At 36.5% G+C, this 24,480-nt stretch overlaps 1 long non-coding RNA gene across 1 annotated transcript; it reads left to right on the plus strand.

The window, feature by feature from the left end:
- The first annotated feature begins 8,758 nt into the window (after positions 1-8,758).
- Positions 8,759-20,523, plus strand: LOC134805684 (uncharacterized). The gene is made up of 2 exons (XR_010146362.1): positions 8,759-8,952; positions 20,473-20,523. It is a non-coding gene; the product is annotated as an uncharacterized LOC134805684 (long non-coding RNA).
- The last annotated feature ends 3,957 nt before the right edge of the window (positions 20,524-24,480 follow it).

The following is a 24,480-nucleotide window of genomic DNA, read 5'->3' on the forward strand; positions in this document are numbered from 1 at the left end:
AAATAGTGTCAGGAAATAACCTAACACTCATTTAAATATCTTCGAAATATCATGGATATACCACAGCGCCAATCAACCTATATTATGCCCTAGCTCAACCCATTATTACGTAGGTAAGTACTAATATCGGTGTATAGCGTATAGCGCATCGATCGTTATTGTTTTTTTTTTTTTTAATATACTAAATTATGAACAAATACTGAAGAAACGTAACTTAGTCTTTCCTTTACCAGCGTTAACGTCACATTTTGCCAAAAGAGGAAACAACCAAGATCAAAACTTATAAATTAGGCTAACGAGCCCCATACAACTAACTTGAGCGAACTACAGGACACCACAGCATTGCCTGGACAACGATTCCACCCCCATAATCTGTGAACCCGTACCTCGAGACAACTTTCGTCAATACAAATAACTTTAAGGTACTGTACCAAAATATTCGCAGTTTAAGCAATAAACGACATCTATTAAAATCTACAACTGAAGACGACAAAGATATACAAGCCATCCGTTCCTGTTCTGTGCGGCTTCCACGTGAAAGCAATCCTGGCCGTGTTGTCCTTCCGTGTTGATCTTCGAAGCCACCTCTCATTGCCTCGGCCGTGTCTGCCGCTGCTGCGGCTTCGCCGGTTGCGACTCCGTCTGTTGTTCCTCGGGGACTGGCGGCGGTTGCGACTTCGGCTTCGACGTTCTTGTCCATCATCAGATTTCGATTTTCGGTCACGCTCAGGAGTTTTCAAGCGCCGCCTGGATGTTTTTTTTCCTCATGGTCCATAGTCTGGAACTCGAAAACAACACCAACAATGGAAGAGTTCTAAATCTTTGGATTGTTAATAGTAGACAAATATAAATTGTTCTTATTAAGCTAAATTCAACTGTTTTATTTATTTATTTAATTTACGTTACTGCTTCCGGGGTAGAATGCGGGACGTTTAAAACAGATCTTAAATCCAAAACAGATTCGTATCCCGGTACGGATCCGGAACACAGGCTTTTCGAAACGAGAAAATTCTAAAACTGGTACAGAAACGGAATCTAGAACAAATTCGGGATCCAGCACTGATCCGATACCAATCCGGCACGCATCCGGTTCAGATCCGGCACGAATCCGGCAAATGATATACATGCGGTATTAATCCGGCACAGATCCGGCACCAGTCCGGGACGGATCCGGTAAGAATCCGGCATGGATCCGGAACTCATCCGGCACAAATCAGGTACGCATCCGGCACGGTTCCAGTATCCGGCACGGACCCAAATCCAGGAACGCGAGATGGATCCGATATTCGAAACGGGATCCGGAATACGAAACGGGCCGCGTAGCCAAGATGCCAATCGCTTACGCTCCGTAGCGATCGGAACGCAACTGTCACTGTCGCGCTAATATGGAAGAGTGATATAGATACATAATGCTTTTCGTTGTCGAAGCGACAGCGATTGTAACTCCGGCTAGGTCGGCGGGTCGGTAACTACCAGTAAAAGTATCATTCCTACTTATTTACAGTCTGAGTAGTTTATAATTTCGAAAACACTTAACCCCGCTATATAATACTGACGTATTGATAAGTAATATATTGAAAATATGGTAAAAGTTGTAACCAAATAAGCGGTACATACATAGACTAAAAGAATCCGATCTACACCTGTAAATAATCATAAAGGTATCCGAACTATTCAAAATAAAACGGTGTTCCAAAGGTTTCACGCTACCCGCGATGTAATGAATGCTTTAATTATATTATGGATAGTCATTACAGCAAACACTAAAAAAACCTAACTGTTGGTCTTGAAGAGAAACACTTGCAGCAAAAATACTTGCAGTATAATGCTCTCGAGTGAACGACTAGGCCGAAATGGGTTTACCCAATTATTTTGTTCTTGATAAAATTAACGGTGTCTTTGTTTCTAAGCGCCCGTTAAACATAAACTTCCTAACATAGGATATACGAAATGATAATTAATTTCAACTAAACAACAACCAATATAAGTGTTACTAATATATGTATAGGTATATAATTATAATAATTTTACACCACTGTTACTATTGTAACAACTTAATTGGGCAATTAAGATTTAAATACATTCAGGAATACCATACTGACTTGTAGGTACTTACCACTTCTGATCTGTAATAAAAATTCCTTCTTCCATAATAGCAATATATTTCCTGATCACAATATTCCGTTACAGTTCAATCTCCAATCACCTCACTTCACAATCGTCCTCCCTTCACCTCTGCCCGTAACCGAATGCCCGTTAACCGCCATGCCAGTCGTCTTTTATTCTTTCTTCCAACTACCTTCTATTTACAAAGGTCAACTATCAATCACGTTACTTTTAAATTTATTAAATTATAGAGATTATTCAACTCTATTTCATTAAATCAGTTTCTAATAATTAGTAATTTTAATGAATCTTACACACATATAATAAATTTATCTTTTAGTCAAGGCCATTTCCCTGAGCAGCTAAAAATGTCCATAGTAAAACCGTTGTTCAAAAAAGGGGAACGTGATGACCCAAGTAACTACAGGCCAATTACCATAGTTCCAGTCATTTCAAAAGTCGTTGAAAAGGCCTTTTGTGTTAGATTAAATAACTTTTTAACCAAATTTGATATCCTACATCCCGATCAATATGGTTTTAGACAGGATCGTAATACAGAACTAGCTTGCCTTGACTTTATTAAATATGTGACTGAAGCAATCAATAACAAGTCACCAGTTATGTCAATATTCCTTGACATGACCAAAGCATTTGATCTTGTGGAACACTCAAGGCTATTGGCAAAACTAAATGCATATGGCGTTAGAGGTGTAGCGAATGACTGGCTTAAATCCTATCTATCGAATCGGAATCAATGTACTGAGATCACAAGGCTGGAAGAGTTGGATAACCAGATTCACAAAGAAGTGTATCGATCGACATTCCGCACTGTTGTCTCGGGAGTACCTCAGGGCAGTAATTTGGGGCCATTACTTTTCCTATTGTTCATAAATGACCTTCCCAAAGCCGTGAAGCCCAAATCTATACTTTTTGATGACGATACAACAATAATAATTAAGAGTGATAATGACAATATATGTAAATATGAAGCTGATATAGGTGAGGCCTTAACTGACATAAATAATTGGATAGACAATAATAATCTTCTTCTTAATTTTTCTAAAACACATTATATGCAATTTCACTCATCTAGGTCAACTCCTACTCAATTAAATATTACCATGAATAGTATTGCTCTAATGGAATCCAAAAAAGTAAAATTTCTGGGCATTCATATGGATTCCTTTCTTGACTGGAAGAATCATATTGGCTCTATTTGTAGTAGACTTGACCGGTTTGTCTTCGCATTGAGAAGGTTAAGGCAGAGTGTATCCGTTGAAGCAGCACTCACGGCCTACCATGGCTATGTTTCATCCGTCCTCAATTATGGCCTCATCCTATGGGGCAATTCTGTTGATGTCGATAGAGTATTCAAGATACAAAAACGATGTATATGCGCAATTGCAAATGCCTGGACAAGATGTAGCTGTAAGCCTATCTTTAAAGTACTTAACATTCTTCCATTAACTTGTTTGTACATTTACAAAATATGTTTGTTTATTAACAAATTTCCAAATTATTTTAAGAAAAGGTCTGAGGTATTTACAGGTATCTTGAGGGAACCTTACAGAGATCTTTTAGACCAGCCACGCTGTAGGACTGAAATTTACAAACGGAATGCGTATTATATGTGTATTGTCATTTACAACAATCTACCATCAGAAATTAGGAATCTTGAAGGCAAGGATTTCAATTGTACCCTTAGAATTTGGCTCCAAGATCATTGTTTTTACAACATGAAAGAATTTTTGAATTATAAAAACATGATGACATGAAATATGTATTGATTTTTAATTTTAGGTTTTCTTATTATTTGGCATAATTTTAACTTGACATTGTTCATAAATTAGTGTAAATGTATTGTGTATAAGTGTATATAGCTAATTAATGTACTTTGTAAATACCTATATATATGAATGCTGTAGAATATAGTTTTAAGAATAATTTGCATGCTGTCATGAGATAGCGGATTAAGGTGGATCATTATCATATATTTAGTTTAATGTAATATTTTTATTTGTATAAATTTTACGGGGTTGTAATTTATTGTAATTTAATTTAATTTAATTTTTATTGTAAATCTTGACAACTTATAGTTTTAATTTTTAATTTAATTTTTATTTTATTATTTTAAATCTAATGGAATTTAGTTACGATATGGATTCTATGGTCCGAAATAAATGAATTTTATTTATTTATTTATTTATTACTAACCTAAAGTTAAGACCTGTAACTAACCCTTTTTCTGCAAATAAATATGAATCTGAATCTGAATCTGAATCTGCATTAGTAAAATTTTACTTTATTTCTAGTACTTAGAGTTCATAGTCTTAAAATAAGCATACGAATTCCCATAGGTTGGCTGTTCGCAACTCGCAAGCGTGTCTGTAGACATCTCAAACCCCAGAGTAGGTGGCCACTGACGAGCCTTCCAACAGTCCAAATAGCGTGGCTGCAATCCAAAAACGATCCGTGAATGTCAAAAACGTACAATGTTTAATATTAGGATGCCGTCCATTTGGATGAATCCATTGTAACGGCATCCATTTGGAAGACTCGTCAGTGGCCTGCTTAACGTGACCTTGAGATGCGTAACAACGATGCGTAATCGGGGAGCTTACGTATACCGGTATCTTTAGCCATTGACTCGCTTAATTATGATTTAAATCTTTAATCTTTAAAGTAATATTGATAATGTTGTTACCTGGCAACTGTTGTTTACTATGACACAAAAGTAAATGTCGTAAACAAATATTTATGATATAATTCTTATTTTTCTGAATTAAATTAAATAAAGGGCTTATTATTATTCGGGCAGCTAAAATATTAAACGGGAAAATTCATTGGGCATATAATAATATAATTTGGCTGTGCATTCATATTTTAGCGCCAATAAAATATAATAGTCCGTGGCGCTCACGACAAAATAGTGCGATATACGGCAAATGATGATGATGGAATTTCCTTTCACACAGTTGCTCCTTTTGACTTACAGATTGATTTAGGAAGGGGAGCCAATCGAATTTTTGATGCAAAATTTTGACTTAAGAAGGGGTGCCCCCCAAAATTTGTAAAAAAAAAATTTTTGCCTTGTGGTCAAGTCTGGTATCATTTTCGTGTAATATATATAAGGACGCTGAATTCATTTCTGATATTTAATTTATACGTTTTCATATAAAAAACTGTAAAAAAATTAAAAAGTTTAATTCGACGTTTCGATTTTTTTCAAATAAAAGCGGTTTTTTTTTATTTTAATATGTAGACAAAAAACAATAATTTTACGAAAAAGCCCTATTATTCCTCATTAAAAAAAGTATAAACATGAATATGTTAATTTGATAACTCTGAATGAAAAATATACATATTTAGACCTACTTTCGAACACAAGCTCACTAAATAGGATACCAAGATGTCTATGCAATTCAGGGCGTTGATGATGATGAGATCCCCTTTTGCATAGTGAGTCTTTAGGATACTTAGGCCATTTTAGGAAGGGGAGCCATCTTGATTTTTGGTGCGGTGGGGTAGGCTGGAGAAGTCTGGAAGCCTAGGTGGACCACCCAGCTCTATATCTGGTAATCCATCAGCCAAAAACAAGATATGGCTGGAAGAAAGCCTGTAAAGGTCAATGTTCCTGCATAAAACAAGGCCTGCCGTGCACACTTTTATGCAACTGTAGAGGATCCTGCGACAAATCCAGGTAATGTTTTGTTCACATAGCTTCTCAAAATCTTTTTAGGAAATAATATACAATGTAACCCATTTGAAGAATGGAAGGTATAAGCTGGAAAGAGAGGAAAACTAACACGGAAGTATTAAGTTTGGTAGGTGAATAGAGATCTCTGCTGAGAACAGTTGAAAACAGAAGGGGAATCATGTTGGGGCACCTGATACGTCACGATACTTACATAAAATCTATAATTGAAGGCAGAAAAGAAAAACAGAGAGGCAGAGGAAGACCGAAACGTGCGTATTTGGACCAGGCCAAAGAGAAAATCAACGTAGTGATGTATCAGGAGCTCAAAACAGTGGCAAAGAGAAGAACGGAATGGCGATTACTCCACCGACAAGAGCCAGGTTCTTAAGAATTATGATGATGATGATGTAACCTATTTTCATTGCTCTTGAGTGTATTACTTTTAACACTTATTTTTATTTCATTTGTTGCAGTGTAATAGACAACGGAACAGTCATAGATAATATAGAAGATGATAGTCAATATTAAGTATATATTATATAGTTGCCAATTGTTTATTGTAGTAAAACTGTTTTTTTTATATTCATATATTCATTCTAGTGTCAATTGACTTCGTATTACCTGTTCTTAAGTCCATACATACACAATGACATAGGTTAAACCATATCGTTGTTTCCTATTCAATGGATTTTTTGTCGAAAGTAACTCAACATTTTATTTTATTTTGTCCACATCTTATTAAAATACATATACTATGTATATACTTCTTATAATTAGGAATAATAGGGCGTTTTCGTAAAATTATTGTTTTTTGTCTACATATTAAAATTAAAAAAATATTGGCTTTTATTTGAAAAAAATCATAACAACGAATTTTAATTTTTATTTTTTTTTAAGTTTTTTTATACAAAAACATATAAATTAAATTTAAGAAATGAATTCAGGATCCTTAAATTACACGAAAATGATACCAAACTTGACCACAAGGCAAAACTTTTTTTTTACAAATTTTGGGGAGCACCCCTCCTTAAGTCAAAATTTTGCATCAAAAATTCGATTGGCTCCCCTTCTTAAATCAATCTGAGAGACAAATGGAGCAACTCTGCAAAAGGAAATTCCATCATCATCATTTGCCGTATAATTAAGTGAAGACCACGGACTATAAGCCACAAATACAGCCTTATCCCTTATCCCTTATCTCTAGTGACAATCTTAAAGAAGCGTACTATGCATATGTGCACTCAATCCTTTCATACGGAATCCTGTTATGGGGAAATGCAACAGATTTTGAGCGCGTCCTAAAAATGCAGAAACGTGCAATCAGAGTCCTGGCTAACGCAAAGTACAGAGATAGTTGCAGGGACCTTTTTAAAAGCCTAGGAATCTTAACATCAGTGTCAACATATATTTATGAGGTATTATTATACGTAAGAAAAAACCAGAGTGAATTTGTATGTACTAGGGATATCAGTGTTCGCCCAACAAGGTATCCAGACAATCTGAGGCCAATAAAAAGTAGATTGAACGTTGCTAAAAAATCCCCCAAGATAATGGCTCAGAAATTATATAATAAGCTGCCAAAAGAAATTAAAGCCGAAACTAATATCAACACGTTCAGTCTCCAAGTAAAGAAATTGCTACTCAATAAGACAGTGTACAGCATAAAGGAATACCTAAATAATGAATATAATCACACCTCAAATATGTAATTTAATATTGTAATTTGCAAACGATTATAGCATGTATTATTTACTAGATTATTTTTTTGTACATTTTTGACGATCTTAATATGTATTCATCTTTATATTCGGTTGTAATAAAAACATGTAATACTTATTGAGAAATAAATGAATCTAAATCTAAATCTAAATATAAGCATCATATTATTGAAAAACTGGCAGCAAAATCAAGCCACCCAAGAAATAATATAGGGAACTTAAATTAATAGATTGGCGTCTAAAATAATCCCAACAAAAAACATAAATGTTAAATGAGAGCCAAGTTCAATATTAAGAATATGTGTCGTTGTTGACTCGCCGACAAAAGAATTGAGATCTATACGGGTGCCAAGGCCACTTCTGTGTTGTGTAGAAAATCCTGAAATTAGGTATAATAAAGGATTTGTCTTGGCTAGTTTTTAACAACAAACCTAATTTTTGAAAATGTAACATATCAAGTTTCAAAGTCATCTAGAAGTGGGTTAGGTTTTTGGTCTATAAGTACCTATTAATTATTTTTTTCCATCGAAATATCAATCATTTCCAGTTTTTAGGTTTTTCCCTTTATATACACCTAATATTCTACCTTGATGCCAAATATCAAGTTTCTAAGTCATCTAGAAATGGGTTAGGTTTTTGGTGTATAAGTATTCATTATTTTTTCCATCGAAATATCAATAATTTTCAGTTTTCAGATTTTTTCCTCTATAAACACCTAATACTCTACCTTGATGCCAAATTTTAAGTTTCTAACTGCCGTATTCGAACTTCAAGATATTCACAAGAGACGACACGTACTAGATTCATTCTAGATACGTTATAGTTTAGATATCAACTAGTTCTCTTTTGCAGCGCAATTCGGGCAACCAATGTCACTTTTACGTTAGATAGAGTAAGATATCTATTAGATGTGAATTAGATCTCTAAGTCATATCCTGTGGAAATCGTTCAAGTGTATCTCCAGAATCGCGCAAATGTCAAATTTGACAGGTTAGATCTTAAACATATCGTTATCGTATCTTGGTGATGTCTAAAAGATGTCTAATAGATGTCTATTTCATAATCCGAATCGGGCCCTAGGTCATCTGGAAGTGGGTTAGGTTTTTGATCTATATGTCAGTCAGTCACAAAAATGCCGGTATTTAAACGTTAATTTATCAATAGCTGTATGAGCTACGTTTATGAAATTTTGTATTTTGGACAAGCTAATACGCTAAATAATAAAAAATAATAATTTTTAGCAGATTATCGATTCGCCGACAACGATTCGCCAAACATCGTTTCGCAGAGTGATTTATTTGTAAATGTAACTTTTGGTCGAGTAACGTTACGCAGACTCTTGGTTCACATACAGTTCAGTTCGCTTCTGTGTAAATTAGCAGGACTATTATTGGACGATTTCCATTTGGCAGAGTAATCGTTTCGTTTAAGGTGGATGTGTAGGGCTGTCCTGCCGACTAGCCACCAAAAGATGGCGTGATTGTGCACAAATTGCGGATTATCACTATTTCTTTCAAAACCCAAACAATTTTCTAAGATGTGTTAATATTGGCGCAAACAATAAAAAATATTACGTCTAAATCGAAATATATTCCACTCAACAGTGTCTCATTTCATCAAAATCTGACAAAACTGCAAAATATTGCAATTTCATGCATTCACGCACACTACCATATCCCCCAGTGTCAGTCTTGTGACCATTAAGCCAAAACAGACTAGAGGTCGCTAGTACAGAAGATGGCTTTTCTGATTACTCTCATTAGCTAACTAGGGACAAAAGTGTAAACTAGATGGCGCGGTGTAAGAGATGAATTTTTTTGCAAGATTAATTTAAGGTAAAGGCGCATCCAGACGAACTGAATTTAGCACCAGAATGGGCGGATTGTCTATGGTCACGGACGGTATATTCTGTAAGGCCTCGACAGACCTTGCTACAAATACCGGAATGGAACGGAAATCACATGCAATTATCGGTGAGGTATATAGAGGTCCATACAATAAATTCGTGACCGTATGCAGACCTTTATTATTCTTTTTTGCTCGACGCTGCCTTCGACTGCCATACATTTGTTATACTACCTACATAAGCAATACCCACATTATATGCACGTAGCGTACGTTTCGTGGCTCCTGGCCGAGGCGTTAGCTTGGTCCGATTTTAAGCTACCTACATTCCAAATTGTAAATTTCAAAGGTCACGATTACATACTTTCTACAATGTTTGTTTTCACACCGCAATGAATGATGAGTGTTTCCAAATGGTCCAAAAGAGCTTTTTCCAAAAAAAAAATAGACCTGAGTCTCACAGACCCTATATATTATAATAATTTGTTTATCTAGTTCTTCCAGCTCAAAATCACTGGCATATTCAATCCTGATAGTAAAAAAATCCTCCAAATATTTGTGGCTTTCCATTACAAATGGGTCCTTATACTTCAAGTGCAATAAGGTCCTTTCCAACTGAAATTCTTATAAAAAGGTTCTTATTGCACATGAAACATAAGGACCATTGCATTGTCTGAATGGAAAGCCACATTTGTATGGAAATTGTAGATTCCACTAAGTAGGTACGTCAAACCATGAAGTTATATTGTTTAAACTGGAGCGAGTTGTCAGTTTTTTTGCCATACTAATTTGAACCTTATCACCGAGACAGAATGTTGTTCGTACCAGACTAGAGAAAACGGTCCACATGAGATAGAAAAACCTGAGCCCTGTGTCTCACTCGCACATGTTGCCAATGTTAAAAAGATACCATTGTGATAGAAATTATATCAATATACTACTGAAATTCATTACCTTCTTATACTATTTTAGTGCTATATTCTAATTACAGTTCTGATATCTTTTAAGTAATTTGTTAATTATTATGATGTTAATATTATTAACTGATTAAGCCAAGCATGTGCGCAACAAAAAAAACAGTAAATTGAATATGGTAGAAATTGTAGTAACTTTGAATATTAATTGGTATCCCCAACTTGATGACGATTAGGGTCACCATGATGTCGGTACGATTTGGATCGGTCTTACAAAATTGTTATTTTCTACTTAATGTAAAAATAACTTTACCTAAATAGTATACTAATAAATAAATAAAGATATACTTATTTTGGCATGTTTAATTATTCGGTTCACGTAATGAGAGCTACATAATTGCCAAAAATTAAATCCGAAGTCCTTACATTACAGATTGGACATTACAGACTCATATTTTTATACATAGTATTTAATTACTGGAACGTTAATTCTAACTATTTATATATGACGGAGGCACGGGCGACGGCAGTGGGCATAGTACCTCAATGTATTACTTCACAGCTAAATCAGTATGCTACCTTTGCTACCAGTGCATGAAATAAACATTCGAACTCGTTAACCATACTAGTGCCTACTAAAATATCTAGGCGTTATTGGGATGTATTTGGATTGCACTCAAATAAAAGGATCGCATAAAATCGTTCAAGTCTTTATTCAAGTCAAGCTAGGCCGGCTCCAACCGTACACCTCTGACCCGAGAAGATTTAGCCCTATTTGGGACCGGCAACAAACTCGGCGGGACACGTCTTTTCAAAACAACACTTCTTCTCTTTATTTTACAAAGGTAAGGTTCTAATCACACGTAAGAAATCAAAATAACACTTGGAATAAAACACTTAGCTAAATGGTTAAAGAACGTTGGATTCTATAAGCTATCAGAATAATCCTTCAGGTATAAGCCTTCAGGAACGTGGCGAGTTAGGCACGAGGTTGGCTAACGAGTACGTCCGACTTCTAGCGCGGTCCGATCAAGACTCCCCACCAGCGGCGGAGCCTCGCTGCTCCAGTCCTCCCGCCTCAACGTCAAGTTGGTCAACCTGTTTGACCAGTCTACCAACATAACGACAAAAATGCCAACCTTCGTGCCTACCTTCACCCAAGAGAACCCTCTTGACGTTCCAAAGCCTTCTACCTGTCATCTTAGTTCAACAACACGCCAATAGATGGCGTTACTCTCTACGTTATCGATTTCGTTACAACTTCCAAACAGCAAACATCGCTAGTAGCCAAACATTGCTAATCAATTGTATACAGGCGTCTAAAATAATGAACTGTAACGCTGCAATACGTCCTTCTGGAGTCACGCCCCGACACGGCCGTCCTGCGGTTCACACGTCCCCGTGTGAGCGAGCCGTATCTGAAAAGGAAAATAAATTTGCAACAGTAATTGCTTTAAAGCTCGGTCAACCTGACCATGTGAATAATAATAAAGAGTTGACCATGTCACAAGGTATTGGCTTTATTTTATGACGGTAATGTACCAAAAGTATTCGCATTAAGATAACCGACAACAGATAGTTCATTAACCTTAAACATGATACACAATTTCAAGTCTATTTTCTCTCAAACTCTTTGCTTTACTGACCGATATTCCTGGACAATACTCCAGGGTGACCGAACCACATGGACAACCCCGGAAGACGACCGACATTCCTGGACAATCCTGGGGTAACCGACAGCTACCTTGCCTTAGCTAGGTAACTCCGAGGACAACCCCAGGACGACCGACTTTCCTGGACAATCCTCAAGAACGACCGAAATCCATGGACAGTTTCTGAGGATGACCGACATTCTTGGACAATCTCTAAGGGTGACCGAACTCCATGGACAACCCCTGAAGACGACCGATATTCCTGGACAATCCTCCAGGGCGACCGAACCACATGGACAACCCCGGAAGAAAAGCAGAAAGAGCCGGCAGAAAGTGACGTACTCAGAATGTGACGACCACAGAAAGTGACAAACCCAGAATGTGACGTCCTCAGACAGTGACGTCCTCAGAAAGTGACCTAGCTCGAAAGTGACCTCGTAAGAAAGTGACATACTCCGCCTAAACCCTTCCGACGGTAGTGCGATGGCCTTGTATACACGAGCAGTAATAGTTTTGAATACTATTTCTTCCAATAACAACACACAACACTAAGGGCCAGTTGCACCAACCACATTTGACAGACTGATCAACGTCATGTAACACGGCTGTTTGGTAAGGGGGTAAAATAATAAATGAAAAGCTCCGGCTTGACGAAAATGGAAACAGCCATGTTAACAAAATAAAATTTAATCAAAATTTAAATTAAATAGACTAAACGGAAACCTTGCTGCAGGAAAGCCAGGAGGAGAAACAATTAAACAAATTCATATCTAACAAACTTTATTAACTTAATGTTATTTCAAAAGCTCAGTGGCAAAGCAGGGTCGCTTCACAGGTTCTAGTTATAAGGGTTTACACCCATTAATTAAAAACTAAAAACTAAATTTCGAAATACCTAAGTTTTATGCACCAGAACTTTCAAAACTTCAAACTGAATAAAATTAAATCATAATTAACCATTTTAAATTTGTAGTTGGTGGCGAATGCCACTCAAAAGTTATGCAACAGACCGACCTCAAAAACTGCTGCTGGAACTGCAGCAGCGGGGAGCGAACTCGCCTTTCCCCGGGAAGCTGGCCGCTAACCTGGTTGGAGCCGGCCGCTGCAGAAGGCGTGGTACAGATCCCACAGCCTCATTTTACAACTTCTAAACATCTTCAAAAGAAATCGATAGCTCTTCAAAAGAATTCGAAAGCTCTTCCAAAAAAATTCACAAGCTCTTCCAAAAAATTCACAAGCTCTTCCAAAGAAAGTTCACAAGCTCTTCCAAAGAAAGTTCACAAGCTCCCGGCTCCTGTAAACCGAGAAATGGATACATTAGCCGACGCCTTAATGGCCGCTGAAGAAAATATGAAACAATTGGAAATTTAGCTCACCGCACTGGAAGCTGTTAGGACTTCTGGCGGAGCACTCCCAACCCTCGAGCAGGAGTCAACTCTGTAAAGAACCAAAAACCTGGTTAAGGACGAACCCACAACGTTTCGCGCCATTGTGGAGTTGATCACACCTAAATTCCATTTGTACTTACTCAGTGGAGCACACCGAAGGACTCGAGCTGCTTCCAGCATTTCGACCAACATGGCGAATGTGTGGTCTCACCACAAATAGCACTCATGCGAGCGTGCGTCCCCGGAGGGGTCCACACATCAAAAGCGCATGTCATCTCAAAATGACCTCCTCATATGTTGAGTACAAAAGGCCAAAACAAAAGTAGGGTGCCAATCCCTTGAAGACACAAATCCTACGAAAATTCTGACTGATTTATTTAACAATTCACTCCTGAGCCTAAGAAATATATTTTATCAATAAATCTAATAAAGTTTCATTTCAGAGCCCCCTTTTTGGAGTCTGTAATTCCTATGTTTTATTTAACATCTAAATTCTCTCTTACCTAAAAAAACATATCTAAATCATACAAAGTTTTCCTGGAGTGACAACCTAAATATCTCAAGTTTTAAATATTTTTACTCGTATGACAACCCCGACAACAGATAAGCATAAAGAGGTGCATCTGAATGCAACAGATTATGCAAATAAGTGCAACCAATCGAGTTAGTTTGGGATATTGTTAAAATCATCGAAATAAGAAAAGGAATTCAACCCAAAAATATTAATTTAAAATTTAAGAAAATGTCTACGTTACAGTCAGCCGGCGCGCCCCGGCGCCTTACTATGAAACTTTCCATACATCAAAAATTAGCGAACTCTTTAACGGTACGAACAGTTTGGTGCAACTGACCCTAACACTATCTCGTACACATACTGTTGAATAACTTTTTTCTGCCGGTTGATACATAAAAAAAATTACATATTTAAAAAAGTGAGATTAAATTCTCTATTTTAAAACTAGTTTGGTCTCTGTACGGGAAAGTTCATAAAGCGGGTCAAAAACGCCCAATGACCTTTGACGTTTCCGCGATTCTGGAGGTCCTCTTGAACGATTTCGACAAGTTATGACTTAGATATCCAAGTCACATCTAGTCGATATCTAATGTAGATCTAGTTGACCTCTAAATCGTTGCAAGATCTTGTGATTATCTCGAAATCCGAATAGGCCTGTTACTTCCCGATTTCCGATTGAGCTGAAATTTTACATTCATATGTAACTTGGAGGTTATTCCCACTAGTTACCACCATGTTGTTACCACCATCGAACTTTCCGTTTTGGTTTCTTGTGAGCAATATGATAAATAATTATTAAAGCGGCAGCTGCACGACGACGTACGTCCATGGTTCCTGAGTACAAACTGGTCGATCGTCGGATTGCTTGCCGCGCGCGGCTGCCGCGCTATAATTCAAGATGGTGCCAAAAATGGCTCGCGAGCCAAAATACAGATTTGCCGCGGTCGAACAATGCTTGCGCGGCCGCCGCGCGATATCGAGACGCGGCTTAAGAAAAAGCGACCAAGGCCTCCAGTGCCCCGGGGTGGAATCGAACCAGCGTCCTCTGCTAGGTCACGGCGGCAAGGGCGAATTTTTCTATGTACAGTCGACGTCTTTGATATGTTTACATTTTTCGGTTTATTACAAGGGAGTAAGGTGCAAACATGTAAACATAGCTTTGACGTCGACTGTATGTACATATTATTATATATTTTAATGTTTGTTATTACCTATTTTAATTTGTTTGACATGCCTAGAATTAATTTGTTATTTTAGAATAAGAATTGCTGTGCCCTTACAGGGTCCATGTCACTGTACTCGAAATTGTATTGTAACACCTTTATGTAGCAACATGGAAATGCAATACACAATAAACAATGATGATCGGCCTAGCCTAGTCAAAAAGAATCTGAAGTGGATATGCATGATGCAGTTTGCAGGACAGGACCAGGTGCAAAAAAATATAAAGAATTAAATACGAATGTCACACATCGTGACAAACCATAAACGTTTATCGATTATATTATATATTCCTATACATATTTATACTCGCGCACGAAGGGTTCCGTACCATTAGGCCGCCGCCCCACTGCTGCGCACGCTATGTACACGACCCACGTTCCTATTAGTAGGAGATCCCACATATATGGTCGACCTTCACCAACCTGTCTGACGGATGAAACTATGAAAATATGAAAGAAAATATGTTCCAGAACATAAATAAGGGGTCATCCATTAATTACATCACACGTTTAGGAGGAGGGAGTGGGTCAAGAAAATGTGACATGTTGTGACAAGGGGGAGGAGTCACAAACTTTGTGACGTCACTTTAACTTCATCAGTAACCGAAAATTTATTTAAATTATTTTATACGCCAATATACATTTAAATAACAAGTCTTAGAAACGATAATCGTTTTTATTCGTTTAATTTTATTTCTTAATCAGTTTTGGGTTTTTTTTTTTTTTTTTTTTTTTTTCCCACATAGGTATACAAGATACACTTGTGTCCGTCGTGTACAATACATTATTGTTACATATCAGTTGTATTATTAGTAGTAATACTCGTAATTAAACACTTATACAGACTTATTATCTACTCTTTACGTTACAATATCACAATCATCCCAAACATTTTTATCAGTTAAATAATCTGATATTTTATAGTAGGCTTTCTTAGTTAAATTGGTTTTCACGACTCTTTTAAATTGATGGTATGGTAAATCTGTTATGTGACTAGGTATTTTGTTGTAAAAATGGATCGATTGTCCTACAAATGACTTTCTTACTTTTCCCAATCGCAACCGCCGCACCGCAAGTTTTCCTTTGTTTCTCGTATTATAGTTATGTATGTCACTATTTTTTAGAAATTCCTCATAATGTTTATAAAATTACTAATATTTCTTTTGTCAAAAATATTTTGATAAAATATTAAATAAATATTTGCCGATTTCGTTGATGTGACGTCACACCAGGGGGGAGGGGTTTGCCAAATGTGACCAAGTGTGACAAGGAGGGGGGGAGGGGTAAAAAAACCTAGAAATTCGTGTGACGTAATTAATGGATGACCCGTAAATAGGGTTGCCTAAAGAAATATGGTCAAGGCTATTTTTAATAAACTTTTGAAAAAAAATTTTTTTTCGTCAAATTTCACCGATTTGTCTGACGAACGAAATAAGTTTCAATGGAAAGTATACAACTTGTACAACATAAATAAACTAGGTTGCCTATCTTTTTCCGGTCACTATTATGTGGTTGCCGTGTTTAAAGGGTGATTTTATATCGATAATTGCACTCATCTATCTGACGCTTGAATTATACATCAAAATGATGGCAATTTTATTGCAAATACAATGGTATAGGGTTGCCTGCGAAAATCCGGTCACAAATAAGGGTTGCCAGGATTTTAAATAAAATAAGAAGGGAAGACTTTATCGATAACTCATAAACGGCTTAACTGATCAAGTTTGTTTTAATTTTATTTGAATGAGTTTTTTAGGCACTATTTTCATTATTTTTTTCATATTTTTTGTTTATATATATTATATTGTTTGCATATTTATCCAACGACATGTCACACTATGGGATTGAAGCGAAAAAAATGGATACATACATTTTTTTATTTTTCTTCGGTTGATACCTATGTTGTGATATGTCATTTGATATGAATTTTAAAATGAATAAGGTTCTTCAAAAATTTTTTTTTGCTAAAGTGAATATTTTTGGAAATAATCGCTTCGGAAGAAACAAAATGTATGGGAGGATTTTTTTTTTCGTTTCAACCCTATGGTGTGGGGTGTCGTTGGATAGGTCTTCCAAAATTAATAGGGGTTTTGGAAGAACATTTTTTGATTAAGTGAATATTTTCGGAAATAATCGCTTTGAAAGAAACAAAATGTGTGTGACAATTTTTTTATCGTTTCAAACTTATAGTGTGGGGTGTCGTTGGATAGACCATTCAAAATAAATAGGGGTATATACACAACATTTTTTGATAAAGTGAATCATTTCGGAAACAATCGTTTAGAAAGAAAAAAAATGGCTTTTCCTTCTAACTTTTGAACCATTGGTCCAAAAAATATGAAAAAAATCATGAAAATAGAGCCTAAAGAACTCATTCAAATAAAATTAAAACAAACTTGCTTAGTTAAGCCGTTTATGAGTTATCGCTAAAAGTCCTTCCTTCTTATTTTATTTAAAAGCCTGGCAACCCTTATTTTTGACCGGATTTTTGCAGGCAACCCTATACCATTCTATTTGTAATAAAATTACCATCATTTTGATGTATAATTCAAGCTGCAGACAGATGAGTGCAATTATCGATATAAAATCACCTCTTTAAAAACACGGCAACCACATAATAGTGATCGGAAAAAGATAGGCAACCTAGTTGATTTATGTTGTACAAGTTGTATACTTTCCATTGAAACTTATCTCGATCGTCAGACAAATCGGTGAAATTTGACGAAAAAATGTTTTTTCAAAAATTTATTAAAAATAGCCATGACCATATTTCTTTAGGCAACCCTATTTATTTATGTTCTGGAACATATTTTCTTTCATAAAATATAAGTTTCATCCATCAGACGTATTGGTGAAGGTCGACCATATATGTGGGATCTTAGACCATATACAAAATTTCGTGGGCTTGCCCACGGTTTATATTAAAACGTGGGCCGTGGATGTAGCGTGCGCAGAAGTGGGGCGCCGGCCTTAAGCAAAAAACGGAAAAAGAATCACGTTTGTTGTATGGGACCCACTTAAGTATTTATTATATTCTGTTTTTAGTATTTGTTGTTATAACGGCAACAGAAATACCCGGAATGGTGGTGTGGTCTGGCCTAGTGGGTAGTGACCCTGCCTATGAAGCCGATGGTCCCGGGTTCGAATCCTGGTAAGGGCATTTATTTGTATGATGATACAGATATTTGTTCCTGAGTCATGGTTGTTTTCTACGTATTTAAGTATTTATATATTATATATATCGTTGTCTGAGTAGGTACCCATAACACAAGCCTTCTTGAGCTTACCGTGGGGCTTAGTCAATTTGTGTAAAAATGTCCTATAATATTAAATACATAATTTGTATGAAAATTTCAACTGTCGGACGACAACGGAAGACGGACGGACGATCAAACGGACAGCGGAGTCTTAGTCTTCGCCGTATTCCTTGAAAGGGGTTATTCTATGGGTCATTTGCAATGATTTAAGTCCAGTCAACCAGGGGTCAAAACTCATTGGTTTTCAAGTTATATGAGTTTTTAGTTTTTTGTTTACAAAACCCGCCTTTCGACTAAAAAGTGGTAATTGTGAAAAAACTACTCAAATTTGGACGTAAAAAAACATTCACCTAATAGCCAATAAACTACTGATTACGTGAAATAAAAAAAGATTGCCAAAACTTTCCAAAATTTTCAAAAAAAAAGGATTTGAAGTCACAATGTTTTTGTAATTTTCCCCAAACTTTGTAACATTTTAAGGCATTACTTTAAAAAAAAGTATGACACTTTGCGTACAAAATACAGAAATGAGTTCCTCAGCTTTCCAAAAAAGTACGAATGTCGACATGTTCTCTTAAACTTTTTAAAATAATAATAATAATAGCAGAGCAGGTAGGTACCGAAGACAAAAAATGCTTACGTAGAAACTAATTACCGTAATGACTTGACATGTATTAGGTACTTACCGAAAATGTAAAATAAGTTTATGGCAAAAATTTCATTTTTGGTACAAGCTTTTATCGCTGACTATACTTTTCTTACGACAGACAACTAATACTCAATATAAATTCTAAAAACCCCTAACACAATTCGGTTGCGTTGTTTCATCACAGAGTTCCTATGGCCACCTCCTGTCTCCATCATCAGATCAGTTCGACAGTACCATATTATTATATTGTCATCAGGCGGCTTAGCACGGTCGTGTTTTTATCCCTTGTCACCATGCCTGTCACGTTCTAACAAGTATGTAAGTGCGAAAGGGACGCGCATAGTGATAGTCGATAAAAATGGAACCGTGCTGAGCCCGCAGAACTACATACAGCTGTAAATTTTCATGACGCTACGATCCTTGGAAGATGGTTAAATTAGTTACCTTAGATTCCATTACATAGTTAGTTACATACAGGTCGAGAGTTCCTATGGCCACCTCCTGTCTCCATCATCAGATCAGTTCGACAGTACCATATTATTGTATTGTCATCAGAACTACATACAGCTGCCAATTTTCATGACGCTACAATCCTTGGAAGATGGTTAAATTAGTTACCTTAGATTCCATTAAGTACATAGTTAGTTACATACAGGTCGACTTAATAAAAGCCTGTTAATGAGTTTTAGTTTAGGCGTCCGTATAAATAAATCCAGCGAGTAAACCACAACCACAATACTCTTGCGTACAATAGTCTAATTTACGGTGAACGGGAAAAAAATAGAGCGGTAGGTAGGTAGTTTAAAAAAACGTATGCAGAAAAACGCACAGCTTATCTATGGAATAAGTACCCTTCACACTCTCGCGGACTTAATAATAATTTATTATAAATGTTATGATCTTATAAATTTGTAAAATCAATGAAAATTCATTTATAATTTATGAATATATAATTTTTATTTAAAATCATTGAAAAATTATCACCTTACTACCAATCCCAGTTTTGAACTGATAATTGATTAACGAAAATTCCTAGAAACCCTTAGAAAGCAAATCTGGCCTGACCTCCGATTAGGTAGTTACATGTACTAATGTAGGGATCAAATTTTAACGGAAATGGTTTGTAAGCTAAACTATTACAACATATTTTGTGAATTATATACCCTTACGTTATTACCATCTATTGAGTAAATTAGACACTACTTAGTTAGGTCACCTGTGTTAAAGTGACATCTATGTTGGTTATTATTAAACTGAATCTCGCCATCTTGTTTTACATGGATAGTGTAAAGATCACTCACACAAACAAGCGCTTAACTAAAATCTTCGCATTTTTCAAATGGTTTTTAATTAAAAATATTGAATAATTGGTCATTATTTTTAACTTGGCGACGACAGACGATTATGCACTACCTAAACGTCAAGGTTGTAAGTGCTGTAAATCTACGTATTAAGAGAAAATTGACCAATAAAATTGTATGAAATTCGCATAAGGAGAACCACCTTAAGCAATGTTTAGTCGAATAACGTTTCACATTTTACATATTGTCGCAACAAAAACTTTGCAAAACTAAAGAAAATCCACATGGATGAAATAGAACCGTTTTTCCCCCGAAGGGTAAAAAACGGATATTTAGGTTCCTGCCGAAGCTTGAACCACATTACGAGATAACACCCTTGTAACTCAGCCCTAATCAAGCGAATTCATCAACTAGTAGCGCCATCTATCGCGCTACCCAAGTACTAATGTCGCCCGGTTGCCAGCGCGCGGCTGCTTTCTCTTCAGTACCACATAAGCCGGCAAGGCCCTTAGGTGTGGTTCAAGCTTCGGCAGGAACCTAAATATCCGTTTTTTACCCTTCGGGGGAAAAACGGTTCTATTTAGGTCTCCGTGCCTTCGCTTGAACCACATTATGAGACGTGTTTAAACCTCTGCCGGCGCTGGCCCGGGCGTACTGTGACTGATAATAATTAAATTTATGCAAAAATCACTTGATAAGAATATGGGCTTGAAATTTATTCCGTATTGATATACTAAAGGATTGTTTACGTCAAACCTTAACTAGATTTTCCTTATTTGTAATTACCGATAGACGAGACAATTGTTAGCACTGACTGGCAACATAAGTTATCCATTGCGACTATAAAACTACTTAACTTTTTATATAAAACAAAACTGTGTGACTATTAGTTGAAAGACTGTCCCTAAAATCATAATTAAAGACAAGAAGGTTGAAAGACACTTGTAGGTCGTACCAATTTAAGTGTAACCACTATCTGAAGTAGTAGCTCTGATGCATGTAACGTGAACCTCATCGAGTGAGTTTTACATTAAACCCGTCCAAATTACCTGATTCTTTCATTACAATAGCCCACTAGGTGATAAAAAGGTTTTGTTGTATGATGTCATGATATTACTACAGCTTATCTACTGCTTAACACAAATAAAGCGCTGCCGGCCCATCCACTGTTTAAAATTTTTTTAACTAATTGGAAAAGCTTGGGTCCTCTCTGATTTATCGTATTTTCCAACAATTTAATGTCAATTGGTAAGTTGCATCATAGGCCAGATGTAATGTAATATGACTTTTAATGTGGACAAATAACCAAAGGTTTGTATAGGTACCCACTACAATACGATATTGACATTATTTAGATATTAATACATAGTTATTGACTAGGTATACCAGGTTTATTTTTTAATGGGCTATCATTACATAAGGACAACTTATTCCGTAAATGTGTTAAAAATTATAAACATGATGTTCTTATTTGTGGAAGCAATTGAGATTTATTTCGAATCAAGTACTCCTCTGCCTGAAAGTAGCATCAGAAAGTGAAGAAGAAAATACAACACTTCATGATTTAATGTGTGCGTTACTAACAAGTAACAACTCTCAACAACCTAGCAGTAGTTTCAACTGAGGCGATAATACATCCTTCCTTACTGATTAGTTTTAGGTGAGGGTTGCTTTAAAAACAACCATATTAATAGTAAGCCATGAATAGATATTAATTCTTATATGAAATGGTAGGCTCCTACCTATTTTAAGTGTCAATTATGCTGCTAAATTTATTACTCCCCACAGATAACTGAAAACTTGCCTTTTAGGCTGGTGCCGGGTCAACCAAGCTTATATTATATGCTTGTCAGTCATGCAAGCGAATGTAACGAATGAACAGAATCACTGACACGAAGGTGACAATCGTATGGAGGCGATGATTATGAATTTAAAGTGATGCTGACAACTCCAGTTATTGTGGATGGCATCTCACCATGATGTTGTGCGTAGACTGAAGATCCGTCTACCAAGTAGGATATTTTAGAAGATTTTTTAATCTTTGAATAATTCCAATGCCTTCACCCATAATTTTTAGGCTAATTATAATAAAGGCTTGTAATTGTAGGTTGTTTAATGTTCACTCTTTCTGGTGGCAAGCTGATTCCCAAACTGAAGATTTTATGGTTCGCGCTTGTGCTTGTGCGCTGGATTGTGCTTTATTGTTAGACTTAGCACGATTTGTGAGTTTTTAATACTTTCGTATACATACGATCTTCTAATAAGAGTGTAAGAACCTCTTGACTGACGATGAAAGACTCTTTGAGTAAGAGTAGAGGAGGTGGACCTATCTACTTTAAATTGTAGTGCAACCTTTTCAAACCAATTGCGGAACTTTCGTAACACCCAGACAAATTAAAACATTATTATTTGTATATTGGTCCGAACCAGTAAGTTCTTGGCATTATACCATTGCAGTGGCACAAACCACGGGTGTCTCATGATGTCATCTAATCTCAAGTGCTGCGCCAGCACCGGCGCGCGCGGGCTATGCTGTGGCACAATTCCTGTCAAACCTTAACACGTGTAGACGCGTTCATTACCAAATATTAATTTGATTACTTAATTTGTACTTTGAAGCCCCAATCCGCATTAGGCCAGAGTGGGGACTATAGCCCAAGCCCTCTCGCGAGTGAGAAGAGGCCTGTGCCCAGTAGTGGGACGTATATAGGCTGAATTATTATTATTATTAATTTGTAGGTACTTTTGATTAGAAATTTAGCAATACAAGGACGTTGTATGTTGTTTATTGGCTTTCGTGCAATCAAGTCGTGTATCATTTGATGATCTTGAGGGAACCCTAGGGTTAATTAGGCATCATGATGCCCACAAATAAACAATTATTTGATGATCTAGGCCTTTCTGCGACATATTATATTCATGTCACTACCTTGACGTAACCATACAATAAATAATAGTATGTACTATTACGACAGATTATGACCGCAAGGTGGCGCAAGCGCGAGCAGGCGTCCGTTCCATAGCGGTGCGCGGCAACTACTAGTGCTAGACACCAAAATTGTTATGGGCCGCATGTACTTGTAGCGACGCGACGAAATCGCGGAGTGAGCTACGCCTGACGTAACGTTGATATATGTCTACTGACATCTCATATTTACTGTATTTAATGATATAAGCATATTATCATGAATATATAAATATATGAATTGTAGTTGTCTTCACAACTAATGCTGTAATTCTATTAGCAGCGCATCTGCCCTATAAGCAAGACACGATGATTTTGTAGGGTACTACACCTGGAACTCTAATTGATTGCATTGACGATGACGTTTCCAATTACATGCCCTACGAGACCTGTTACAACAGTATGCTGTAAACCCTGGACTACTACCTTTCAGCTAAGCTTATTGTACTTAGATCTGGCAATGACAGTAGAACTAGTGTTGATTTTCAGAGTAAATTGCAGGCTCTATTTAACCGGCAAACATATTTGTAGTCATGAGTCACTACTGGGATCATATTTCACTTAGATCTTGCATTTTTTCCAGAACCACCGTATGTTGTTGTTCTTTTATAAAATCACGTGAGTATTTCCTTATCTGCAAAGGAAACCTCTCATCTGGAAATCGAAAGAAGGATATTTCTGATCCGTGTTCTTTCAGAATCCGGTATCTGCTATCGGTGACTGCCTGCAAATATTTTCTACATATTACGCATGTGTGTACGTTTACGTACGTTGTACGTTTGTATGTACGTTGGCTTGCCCCGCAGTCCACATGGTTTCAAAGTTTCTGAAGTGACTTCATTTTAATTTGTCTATTTGGAGAAATTAAACAATCATCGTTTAGATGTAAAGCCGTGGACCGTGGCTATTGGTTCGACAGCTTAGTTCTCTTAGGCGGCTTCACCTCTAATTCAATTCGCGATTTTTCGAAACAGAATCAGTAACTCCACTCTAACTAAACTACCGAAAAATCTTTTCATAAATTCTTTATTTATTTACATAACTTGAAGGGGAGCTTCATCTTCTACATAGGCATAACATTTACCACTAAAGAAACCGATGTTTCACCTATTGAACAATCATGGGTAACTATGCGGATTGCCATACTAATTTAATATTTTACTAGTTGGTCCTTTTAGACATTCTGTGAAAGCACCTCCTACAAATACCGTCTGTTTCTGATAGTTATATTACCAGTAAGAGTTCATTTCC

The sequence above is a fragment of the Cydia splendana genome, unplaced genomic scaffold (assembly GCF_910591565.1).
Source record: "Cydia splendana unplaced genomic scaffold, ilCydSple1.2 scaffold_48_ctg1, whole genome shotgun sequence".
Taxonomy (NCBI): Eukaryota; Metazoa; Arthropoda; class Insecta; order Lepidoptera; family Tortricidae; genus Cydia; species Cydia splendana.